Consider the following 13,168-nt stretch of genomic DNA (forward strand, 5'->3'; position numbering starts at 1 on the left):
TCCGGTCCTCGATGCGTACTTTCATTAGTGTAAGTGTGTGGGGATGTTTATCGTTCGTACCCATAGTAAAATGTAAACACAGAGTGCTGAAAACACAGTCATAGATTTGTGTGTTAATGTCTGGTGAAGACTCGGAGGAGGAGGTTTTATTGTTGCCATCGCTACCACCGTCGAAGGGAAATAGGAAGATATGTATAAAGGCTCATGTTTATTTAAACTTAGTGGTGCTGTGACGTATGTAGGTGTGTGATCTGACACAATGTCAATGTCATTTATTGACGACTCATTTATTTTTGCGATCTTTAAGAATTTATGGAATTACAGATAACTTTTTATGATAAATAGGCAGGAAGCACAACCTCAAGACTTTAATATTCAACCTCCTTTGTTGTTCTAGAAAATTAACATTATTATAGAAAATGTTTGATGACTTCTCTGGATTATGAAATTATAAATTATGATTAAATGGAGCAAGAACTGAATAATGTTTAAGTTTGAGGAGATGTTCTGTATGTTCACTATGACGGGTATGTGTCGCTTAACTTCATCTATAACTTACATATGGCAACAAAGCCTTTATTGAGGGAATTATTGCAATATACATGTGGTTACTTAATGGATATTTTGGCACTATACACACGAGTGGTTCTAAATGGTTTGATATGGTTTGACATTCTCAAATAGGTATATGATAGACTCGATGTGGATAAGCGTCTGAGTTGAAAAGTAATTTAATTATATGACTGATTATCAGTTTGATGTGCGACAAAAGCCCCAAATGACACGCGTTTTGAACAAGAGCTTTGGCGCAAGAAATGGGTATGATGCTGCAGGTCCGGGCACAGCCAAGGGAAGCAACACAGCACAGCGTCTCAGACAAGTTGGCTACCCTTGAAGTTGAATATAGGCAAATACGAATGGTGACTCTTCAGCGCTACATGTATTTGCAAAACAATTTCTGTTTGTGTTTGTTATAAACAGCCGTCTCCCGATATATCGAAGGCACGGGGGAACTTCTATATAACCGGGATACGAGATGGAGAGACACGAGGCTAAACATGGGTAGATTTGGTTGGGAATGGGTCAACTTCAACTAAAATGTGTTCTTAGATTAGTTTACAGATACCGATCATCGTCTGGACAGTGGTATAAGGAACGCAACTTCAGTAATGGTTGTCCTGGAGTTCTGACAAATCCGATAATCTTATAATAGTGAACTGTTCAAAGCGTTAATTTAAGTATCGATCTGTAAACACTTTCCTCTTTTCGAAGACTTGCCAATTGAGGATCATCTTCCGCACAAGTTGATCACAATTAACTACTTTTACGAAAAAGAATTTAAAGTTTCGAACCAACGATTACAAAACCAGCATGTTTTATCTGCTACACATCAGGCTATGTGCTATAGTTTGAAAAAGGCGCCCCTATAACTTATAATGGATGTCACAAGTTTTCCTCACCATTTTTATCGGCACTTAATCGTAACATACCAGATCACAAATCTTGCGCTTCGTAAACGCTGGCGGCGGAGGGCAGTTGTATGGGTTAAACGATCAGTAAGCTTGACTCCCGAGTGTTTCTGGAGCTTCGGCCCTGCCACATACTTAACTTTCTTGTTACCTGTGGTGTCTCCTTAGGCAAATGCCCCAGCTCACCCACCAGCGAATGTGGGTTACCGGTTGGATAAAATCGACCAGTGGATGCAAACACTTCTAGCGGCTAACAGACAGACTTGGTCGTGTACAGGAAGTTTATGATGTCATTTGTAATGCGCAATGACTCGTTGACGGGGTTAACGACGTGAGGAATTATAACATGGCCCCTCCGTGGTGTGGAGTTTGGTGCTATATAGGTAACCTGGTATTATAATATAAACCAGTAAGCAATCATTATCGCATCTGGTTCCTTGGTCAAGTTGAAATAAGACAACTCATAATCGATGGTCTAATCGTTAACTATCGACGACAGGCGATACTGTCAGATTTCAATTACGCCGTGAAAGAAACGTTGAAGAAGGAATTTATGGATGGGTACAACTGTGTATGTGCTAGCAGTGTTATCAGTTGATTCATTCACAAATGATGGCAACCGTGACGTGTCACCTGAATCACTGCATCGCGTGGGGATGGCAGACGTTCCATGTGCAGTTAAAAAAGGTTATTCTTACCGATTTGGCGTGACTGTCGACGTGGGCATAATCCGCCTCTCTGAACACGTCTGTTTTCCTGCTGATCGGTGGCTTGGGAGGGGGGTAGGAGTCGAGGGAGTCAGGGACGCTGATCTGAAACAACGGGAGGTGTGACAATAATGCATAATAAAGATGGAATGAACAAAGAATACAGAATATTCGTTCTGCCATACCCAGTTCAAACATCTACAGACGATGCACCAATATCACCTTCGTTAAGCTACTTGACAACATGGTGTTGTTGTTTTTTATTATAATCTTTAAATGTTAAGGACCATCCGATTCTGTCATCTTACTATAGTTAATCTGTTATGGCAGTATATATTGATATATTATGCATTACCTGGAACCCACGCTCAATAACTTCCTGAAGATTATATCTAATACCTGTATTGATAACTGAGCGGTAGTGTAGCTGGAGACTGCATTTTATATTCATTTCGCATCTTAAGGTGCAGGAATATACTAAACCTGACGGTTCCCTTGTTAACCTGTTTCCCTTTCTGAACTCCACCTACCGGACTTATTTCCGATCCTTTGTTGTCTGTGCTGGAGGCTGTCCCCATGTCTGCGAGTCTGTTTGCTGTTACGTCAGTACCGCGGTATCAGGACATGTTCGACTGCAACACAAATACCGGTACATTAGTTGGGCAGTTTTCTTTAAAGCAATTCATTCTAGCCAATTGCCACCACTTATTGCATTGGTGCTTGTCCGTGTCTCTTTCATGGACAATGGTAAAGATGGTTTTCTCTGCATCGTTGTTAGCTATGAACAATGATGAATGCTACTGCTATGCATTTGCTGCTGTTATGATTAATGGAAATGCATATTGTGAGCACAGTGACGACCTGACTCATCGTCAACAGTAATATTGCTTGTTTCTAGAAGCCACTAAACCCTGCTAAAAGCAGAGTCGATTGTAAGATTCCGACTATATCATGAGCATGTGTTTACGAAAGACTACTAAATAGTCTTGATAAGTTCGCGAAAAGGTGAGCATATCCTGCCCCACCGGTGGCACCCGTCACAAACACATGCAAAAGCAAGTCAATTTGATCACCTGAAAAAAACACGAGAACATAATGGTACAAGTAAAAATAGAGATTATTCGGGCATCATTTTTGTCTCTGATGCGTCAAATTTGGAAATGTCCTTTATATATCTACCATAATACATTTTTGAAAGCTTCACTTAGGCCTTGAATGTTGTAACCTTGACCAAACAACGTCTGAGTAGGGGCTGTATGACGCTCATTGAAATCTTAGTAGAAAGCGCATGTTCCATTGTACCTGAAAAGTGGTGAAATGTAGACACCAAGGGCTGGAGTTGCGGGATTATTGTTGGACATTAGGGCAAAGTTGACTATTAGAAAATTGAAGTCAAGTAATCTCTTGTTTTAATATGTGCTCACGTGTGTTCATATGAATACACTTACATGTGTTGGGTTTATAAAAAACAAACAATTATAAACCAACTGCCACTCTTGCCTATAATATTGTAGGTATCTTGTTATCTCATAGTTACCGTGTGAGGTACTACTTTCAAGTGAGACTTCTTGAGAGATTTTATATTTGAATTGTAAGACCTGCTTGGATTGTTTTAAAAGCCATTTAATGTACATCTAATGTTGATGTTTGTCTGGTTACAAGCCTCAACGTCTTTTCACATGAAATAGACTCTGCAACCTCACGTTTAATATTGTACCCCACTGGCTCCCACTGAACCTCCGGAGCAAGTGATAAAAGGGTGTTCAATCTTACATGTCATAACTTATCATGCTGCACGTGGTCGTTCCCTCACGCGCTTTCATCGAATTCGTTTAAACCGCGACTACCTATGTTTCACTATTTGGTATTCCGATGTTTTCTTATTCTTTCCGGTATTCCTTGCATTTCGCCGATTCATTGGTTACTGAAGACACTCCCCTTCCGTTTCCGTTGAAAATGTAAAACCTTCAGCTCGCTGAGGTTTTACATTTTCGTCCAAAACCGAGGAAGGCGGTTTTTTTTAACTATAACTAAATGTATAGGTCAAACGTGACAAATTGGAGGTTTTCGGGAAGCATTTATATTTTGTAATATTTGAACATAATCAAATTGTCAACCAAGCCGATTTTCTTATTGGGAGGTGCAGAATGGGCACATGGTAAAACGTTCATCTTGGGTCACGAAGATAGTAAAATATTCTTTTAGGTCTGAAAAATATGCATAGTTCACTTATTTTAGACATAACTATGTACTTGACCACGTCAAAGTCCACATCTTGCAAGTGTAAGATTTTCATAACCATAAGAGATATCTGCTAGAAGCAGAGTCCATTGTACGATTCCGACTACATCGTGAGCATGTGTTTATGAACCATTATCCTATAGTGACGATACCAAGGCCGCGTTCAACATAACGATTGTATCGCACAGGTGACCATAAGTCCTACACGATCGCTTTGTGGAATGGAGGCCAGGTGTTCGCGAAAAGGTGAGCGTATCCTGCCCCACCAGTGACACCCTGTGGCAACTCTTGAGCAAGGGTCGTATGAGGCTCTTCTCGAAAGAACATGCTCGATTATACCCCTGAAGTAAACTGACCATTTGTAAGACATTTGAAACATGTTTGATAACTTTATACCAATATCTAAGTTTTCCAAAAGCCCCTTATACACCTCATCCTTTAGTTTAACTTGAGCATACAGTAAAACAAAGCCATAGAAATTGATATTTCGAAAACTAGTTATCATGTTACTAGAATTCCTACTTCAAATTGACCGCCTCCGTGGTCTAGAGGTAGAGCGTCCGCCCGGAGAGCGGCAGGTCCGGGAGCGTCATACCAAAAGTCGTTAAAAGATGGTACTTGTTGTTACCCTGTCTGGCGCTCGGCATTAAGGGGTTAAAACAAGGACTGGTCGGCACCCAGTCAGTATACTGTGTCTGAGTGGGGTATTCATGTCTCGTATCTCAGTGAGCTAGCACTATAAATCGGCATCGGTCCGGACTAGTACAAGCAGACACGCGCGCGCGCACACACACACACACACACACACACACACACACACACACACACACACACACACACACACACACACACACACACACACACACACACCCCACACACACCCCACACACACACCCCACACACACACACGTCGCTATATAAGTGCAATAACCTTGGACGCGTCGTTAAACCCAATTTCACCTCACCTCACCTACATCAAATTCCCTTGATAACGTCATTGTTGTAGCTTCTACCCGTATTAATTACGCACAGATAAACAAATTATATTTATTTGCAACCATGAACACATTATTAACCCTAAAATTAGTGAAGGCTTACGGTTAACACGGTTAACTAGTGACTTAAGACAGACTCTACCGGCTGGAACCGGAACGTATGTTCACTGAATCAATAGCTGCGGTCCACGGCATGGCAAATTGCCTCACTAGGATGCCTGTACTTTCTTTGGTCCAGCAGTTTTCTGTTGTTCATGAAACTGAAATCTCATTATACAAGTACTCGATTATCTACAATATACATTATTCTATTAAAACAAATTGAGGAATGACGTCCTACCTTTAAATCTATTGTTTGTTTATAACAGATCAATAAACACTGATCATGGGAAGATGATCATGTTACGGTACGCCCACCAGGTGCAACGAATAAAAACTGTCCGCAGATATAGAAACACCCTTTAAAATAGACTTCTTGTGCCGGTTATGTTTTAATATATTTGTTCAACTAATTTGGGATAGATGGTGATTTTGAAGAAATTATACTCTTTATTCTGATGCAATTTCTTCTGATCAGCACAAGCAGAGGTTTTATTCACGGTCTGGTGATAAAATATCGATTCTTTGCCAACTTGGGATGGCAAAAAATGATTTCCACAGGAACTACGGAGTAAAACAAAAATGCTTATTTGGCAACTTTTGATTCTGTTGGCACCTATATAGTGTGATTACAAGATGTTCAGGAAGAGAGTCAATGAGTTTAACGGCGCTTTGAACTCAAGAAGAGACCACCTATTTTAACATCTGTCATCGCCCTATCATTTCAATAGGTGTAGGTTTGTAAATGGAATTTGCAACAACGTAAATACCGTTTCCGCCTTTGTTACTGAAACAAACACAAAGAAATCCTACATATGAACATCACCTTGGCAACTCCTTAACGTATTTTATTGGATACAGGTTATTGGTTCAGAAAACCCTTCGTAAATGGTCTGACAAGAAAGATTTGATGTGCTAACATTGAGATAAAGCAAATACAAGTTGTACAGTGTCGTGTTCAACACTTATATATTGATCCTTGTCATGAGGGTATAAATGTTATGGTTCACCAAGGAAACGATGGACAGTTGGACTCCTAGAAACAAAATGTTTTGGTCTGTGGTGCCGGTTGCCATTGGGATGTATAGAAGAACGCCCGACTGTGTAAATGGAACAACAAATAAATGATGCCAGACAAGTTGGTTATTGGCAAAGGAGTAATGTGTGCCACCTTTGTTACACTCCCTATTGTTGTTGGAGGTTACGTTAAGTATATAATTGTTGGACTGAACCTGAGAGATTTTATTTTGGAAGATAGACAGCTGAATGTTGCATGTAACCTCTCACGATCAATGTGTCTGTGTGTACCGGTGTTCTACTATTTGTCCGTGCATGTAATACAATCCCTGGTCGTCAGCGTGTCTGTATGGCTGGCTGTCAGTGCTATGTCTGCATGTGTCTGCATATCCAGAATGTATGCCTGTGTGTGTATGACAGCGGCGTGCGTATGTCTGCATATCCTGTATGCTTGTGTATGCATGACAACGTACTTGTGTCTGCATATCATGTATGCGTGTGTGTGCATGACAGCGTGCGTATGTCTGCATATCCTGTATGCTTGCGTATGCATGACAACGTACTTGTGTCTGCATACCTTGTATGCTTGTGTATGCATGACAGCGTGCGTATGTCTGCATATCCTGTATGCTTGTGTATGCATGACAGCGTGCGTATCTCTCCATATCCTGTATGCGTGTGTATGCATGACAGCGTGCGTATGTCTGCATATCATGTATGCGTGTGTGTGCGTTCTCCAACCTGCATATCTATCAGTGTTCATGCTCATAAGACGGAGGGTTTTTCGTCTGCAACTGTCTGCATCTGTGTGTCAGGGTCTATACATATGTGCATGCGTCCATCTGTGCATATTTTCCTTTCAGCGTTTGAATGCCGGTGTGTGTGCGACTAGTGCGACCGAACTAGCCCACTGGAATACAATGCTGCATTTCATCATGGATACCCTACTCACTCCGAGGCGACCTAGGCTTGTCGTACGAGGTGACTTACCGGATGGGATGGTCAGGCTCGCTGACTTGGTTGAAACATGTCATAGATCCCAATTACGTGGATCGATGTTCATGATATTAATCACTGGATTGTCTGGTCCAGACTCGATTATTTTAAGACCGCCGTCATATAGCTGGAATATTTCTGAGTGCGGCGTAAAACAACAAACCAACCGAGGCGACCAGACTGTGTTGTATCCCCTTAATGCCAAGCTCCAATCATTGTGTGCTACTGACAGTCTGTATTATCCGCCATTGACGAACAAACTCCATCTTTGACCGTCTCTTGGAATGGAGGGGCCGGGGTTCGACTATCCGCGCTCCGTGTAATACTTTAAGACATAAATACGACAGTTGACACTAATAAAACGTTACATCTAACTTATAAAAAACAACAATTAAGGCAAAATAAAGCAATGAGAATGATGATATGTTACCTGTGACGGTATGCATATCAGAGTTTGTAAAACCACTTGAATAGCGCATATAAAATTGCATATCAGGGATACACGAGCTGTCAGGGTTGCAGCTTAAACCACGATTTAGCATTTGACACAAATCAGAATAGTTTGTTCGCGTGCTGTAAATAGTGTTATGTCATAAAGTATTCACTTATTAAGTGTAAACATGTCTACCTATTAAGTGTAAACATGTCCACCTATTAAGTGTAAACATCTCCGCCTATTAAGTGTAAACATGTCCGCATATTAAGGGTAAACATGTCAACCTATTAAGGGTAAACATGTCCACCTATTAAGGGTAAACATGTCCACCTATTAAGTGTAAACATGAAGCGTACACGTGTCCACCTATCAAGTGTAAACATGTCCACCTATTAAGTGTTAACATGTCCACCTGTTAAGTGTAAACGTGTCCACCTATTAAGTGTAAACATGTCCACCTATTAAGTGTAAACATATCCACCTTTTAAGTGTAAACGTGTCCACCTATTAAGTGTAAACATGTCCACCTATTAAGTGTAACAATGTTCACATATTAAAGGTAAACATGTCCACCTATTAAGTGTAAACATGTCCACCTATTAAGTGTTAACATGTCCACCTATTAAGCGTAAACATGAAGCGTACACGTGTCCACCTATTAAGTGTAAACATGTCCACCTATTAAGTGTAAACATGTCCACCTATTAAGTCTAAACATGTTCACCTATTAAGGGTAAACATGTCCACCTATTAAGTGTAAACATGAAGCGTAAACGTGGCCACCTATTAAGTGTAAACATGTCCACCTATTAAGTGTAAACGTGGCCACCTATTAAGTGTAAACATGTCCATCTATTAAGTGTAAACATGTCCACCTATTAAGTGTAAACATGTTCACCTATTAAGGGTTAACATGTCCACCTATTAAGTGTAAACATGAAGCGTAAATAGTGTCCACCTATTAATGTAAGCGTGACCACCTATTAAGGGTAAACATGTCCACCTATAAAGTTTAAACATGAAGCGTACACATGTCCACCCATTAAGTGTAAACATGTCCACCTATTAAGTGTAAACGTGTCCACCTATTAAGTGTAAACATGTCCACCTATTAAGTGTAAACATGTCCACCTATTAAGTGTTAACGTGTCCACCTATTAAGTGTAAACATGTTCACCTATTAAGTTTAAACATGTCCACCTATTAAGGGTAAACATGTCCACCTATTAAGGGTAAACATGAAGCGTAAACGTGTCCACATATTAAGTGTTAACGTGGCCACCTATTAAGGGTAAACATGTCCACCTATTAAGTGTAAACATGAAGCGTACACGTGTCCACCTATTAAGTGTAAACATGTTCACCTATTAAGGGTTAACATGTCCACCTATTAAGTGTAAACATGAAGCGTAAATAGTGTCCACCTATTAATGTAAACGTGACCACCTTTTAAGGGTAAACATGTCCACCTATAAAGTGTAAACATGAAGCGTACACATGTCCACCTATTAAGTGTAAACATGTCCACCTATTAAGTGTAAACGTGTCCACCTATTAAGTGTAAACATGTCCACCTATTAAGTGTAAACATGTCCACCTATTAAGTGTTAACGTGTCCACCTATTAAGTGTAAACATGTTCACCTATTGAGTGTAAACATGTCCACCTATTTAGTGTAAACATGTTCACCTATTAAGTGTAAACGTGGCCACCTTTTAAGTTTAAACATGTCCACCTATTAAGGGTAAACATGTCCACCTATTAAGCGTAAACATGAAGCGTAAACGTGTCCACCTATTAAGTGTAAACATGTCAACCTATTAAGGGTGAACATGTCCACATTGGGATTGAAATATCTTAGATTTTACCTTTATCTTGCCGAACACCGTCCGATCAGTGTATAGAGAAGTGCTGATAGTGCTTTCTGTTTACTTTTATGTACTTAACAGCAAATGAATATTTCATCACTTCATGGCCGCTCCTGTCTTATTATTTTTTTCCAATCAGGCACGAAATTAGAAATGGGCACACAAATAGAACATTTAGACGCGCGTTCATTCTATATGCGTACCACGGAAATAATAATTATTGGAAATCATTGTCTTCTTGTCAATTTGGCCATAACAATTGTGAAACCACAACGTTCCTTGTTATTGACGCACATTGCATCGCTGTGTCCATTTACCATAACTTAACCAATAAGTGACAGGAATTGTGTTTGGGTTGAATGTTTGATGGGATGAATGGGAGGGACAACTGGTTTGCCGGGTCATTAGGACTGTTCTATTACAAGTACTTTGACATAAACAGTTCGAGACAGCTAGCATGGGTTGCCAAAAGTGCGACCACTTGCTGTCCAGGATCCTTCCGTCACTGATTCCTAGATTCGGCCCGATTTTAGTCCTTGATCTATCAGTGCTATAAGGGGCGGTGGGCTCACCTAGTGGTTAAAGCGTTCATGGCGAAGACCCAGGTTTTATTCGCTATTGCTGGTGTCCCCTGCCGTGATATTGCTAAAATATTGCTAAACGCGGCGTAAAACAATACTAACTCACTGCCAGCGCCATACTTTACTAACACCTACGACCTGAGTAAATCTTTCCTCATACATTAAACTACACTCAAGACAGAAAGAAATACCAGTGATAACACATACTGTACTGAATTTGTTCGGAATATATCGTGTTTAAAGCACTTTACACACATACAAAAAAACATTAGTTACGAGTTTCTGATATTTTTGTGTTGGCCGTTGATTAATGTTGATCTCCGATCGCCAAGTCTATCTAGTGAGCTTCCACTACAGTTGCTTGTTGACGTTGACACCAAACCGAAATATATATATATAAAACAAAATTGAACAAGGACCTAGACATTTCTATTACTTCGGCGTCTCATTCACCTACAACTGATGTTAATTGTCTCAGACTTTGGTGATTAAGAATGGATTATTATGAATAATCCGCACGTTTCTTCTGACTGTCTCACCAGTAGTTCCAGGGTCTGTGTAGATACAGAAGGGGTCATGTCTGAAGGAAAGGAATGTTCTGAGCCAATGATGTGTTCACTTCTTACACATGATCAAAGGTATGAACTGTGCAGAAGATTATATTGTGGTGTGCAGGTATGTACACGGGGATTGTTTGAGGTGACGCGGTTCCTCTGTTTCACTGTGAGTGGAGGGTGGTCGGGTAGCCTAGTGGCTAAAGCGTTCTCTCGTCACGCCGAAGACCCGGTCCGATTTTCAACATGGGTACAATATGTGAAGCCCATTTCTGGTGTCCTCAGCCGTGACATTGCTATAATATTGCTAAAAGCGGTGTAAAACCATACTCACCTCCTGTGAGTGATCATAATTCATTTAAATCATAGATATACACTTTTGATAAGACGTTTTTATTGTAGTGAGGGAGTTATTTCGGTTATATCACGTCGTGTCAGCTTAATGTGGGAGTGAGTGAGGGTTTAACCACTAGGTTTTCCCGACCGCCCCCTTGGGAGGAAACCCAGACGTGATGCAGGTATATCAGACGTTTACCACCGACGAGCACGGGTATGGTGCTGACAAACCTAGAAACATAATCGGGGCGAACCGGGGTTTCAACCCACAGTCATAGGTTTCTGGCGTGCCTAAGGGACGCAACTCTGCACAGCGACTTACAGTGTTTTAGACGACTGGGCCACCCGTGCTCCCGGATTTTATGATAGATATGATTAAACGTATATATGATAGACACCAATTCTTAATTTAGGGATTACATAAAATGAATCGTCGGACAATGATGATTATGGATATCAATTTTGTGAAAGTCGATATATGTGTAGTTATTTTCAACAGACCAAACTGGTGTTCAGCGATATCATGTTGCTAAAATTCAAAGCAATCAGTATTTTATAGACTGTTTAATGGTGAACACTTTGAGGGGCGATAAAGAGAACATTGATTAAACGCAAATGGAAAACATAAAATGACAGTAAGACCAGTGAAACACGCTTTGTTGGTGAATTCTGACTATAACTAGCCTCTGTCTGGTCACAATGGTACAAGGGAACTACGTCGCTGTCTTCATTGTATATCGCACCCGTATTCTCTCACTGAATCTTCAGCGTCATTACCTTTAGGTACGAGCATATTGCTGAACTTATTTTAATTGGTTATAATAATATCTTAAGCTACAAAAGAGACTTAAAATTGAGTAGAAATGCATCAACTGAAAATCGTAGACTACAAAAGTGATGTTATGAGACGTGGTTGTATATGTATATGTACAATAATCTCCTTGCGAAAAACAACTACACATAGACTAGTTTCTCAATACGAATAAAAACTCACCAATAGCGTATGAAGGAACGTTACATCCCGAATGACGCTGTTACAAATACACTTGCTTGTTATCCAGGAATGTTTTTTAAAGTCAAACGTATATTAAGGGCACCGGATGTGAAATAATCTCAATCCCGACAACCTTCTGTTAGTTTCAATATCTTCTATATGACACACGCCTCTTCAGTTGTTCAATGTCAGACAAAATATGACATTAAGTGGCGCCAGGTTCCCTTTGTGATGTTGCTGAGCAACACGGAAACAAAGTTTCTAAAACAGTAGAAAAATTGACTAATCAAATAGCAAGAGATAGCGAGGCGTGAAGAGAATGGCCTCAACGATTAGTTGAAGTCTTGCAAAGGGTGTGTGTATCTACTGCCTAGAAACCCGAACGGGGGAGGGGCTTTGGGTTTTGGATGGGGAGGGGTGATTCTGTCATAGTGTCTTTACAGGGCCGTCACTTTCAGATCGATAACTATAGATTTAAGTTGGAATGTTGTAGATAATGCAGATATATAGTTGAGCATCATGCATATTTTATTTGACGCTGTCATAACGTTTAGTATAGACACGCCTTGTTGGGGAAAATCGATTAGAGTTCAAAATGCCAATACAGTAATGCACAGGAGGATTGGTCATTGATGTGTTGATACACAATAACAGTTTGGTTTGACACACGACGTATTTAATGAAATGCTTATGGATGCATTAATTCATTTTCGTAATAAATAGTTGTATTTATGCCATCATTATTATTGGCGTCGGTGTCGTCACTGTCGGCATACTCGTCTCCTTGACATTCAGGAATACATACTCACTGCGAAGTTTGATCTTGAAATGATACCGCGAAATATTTACTGGTGTGACGACCCGTGGTGTAAAGT

At 40.3% G+C, this 13,168-nt stretch overlaps 1 long non-coding RNA gene across 1 annotated transcript; it reads right to left on the minus strand.

Annotated features, from left to right (window-relative positions):
* Window positions 1-2,166: 2,166 nt before the first annotated feature.
* On the minus strand, window positions 2,167-12,549 carry LOC125372672. Its single transcript, XR_007218215.1, has 3 exons — window positions 12,294-12,549; window positions 2,707-2,808; window positions 2,167-2,281 (listed from the first exon to the last, which is right to left on the minus strand). It is a non-coding gene; the product is annotated as an uncharacterized LOC125372672 (long non-coding RNA).
* Window positions 12,550-13,168: the final 619 nt, after the last annotated feature.

The sequence above is a fragment of the Haliotis rufescens genome, unplaced genomic scaffold (genome assembly GCF_023055435.1).
Source record: "Haliotis rufescens isolate VD_foot unplaced genomic scaffold, xgHalRufe1.0.p SCAF_457, whole genome shotgun sequence".
NCBI classification, from domain to species: Eukaryota; Metazoa; Mollusca; class Gastropoda; order Lepetellida; family Haliotidae; genus Haliotis; species Haliotis rufescens.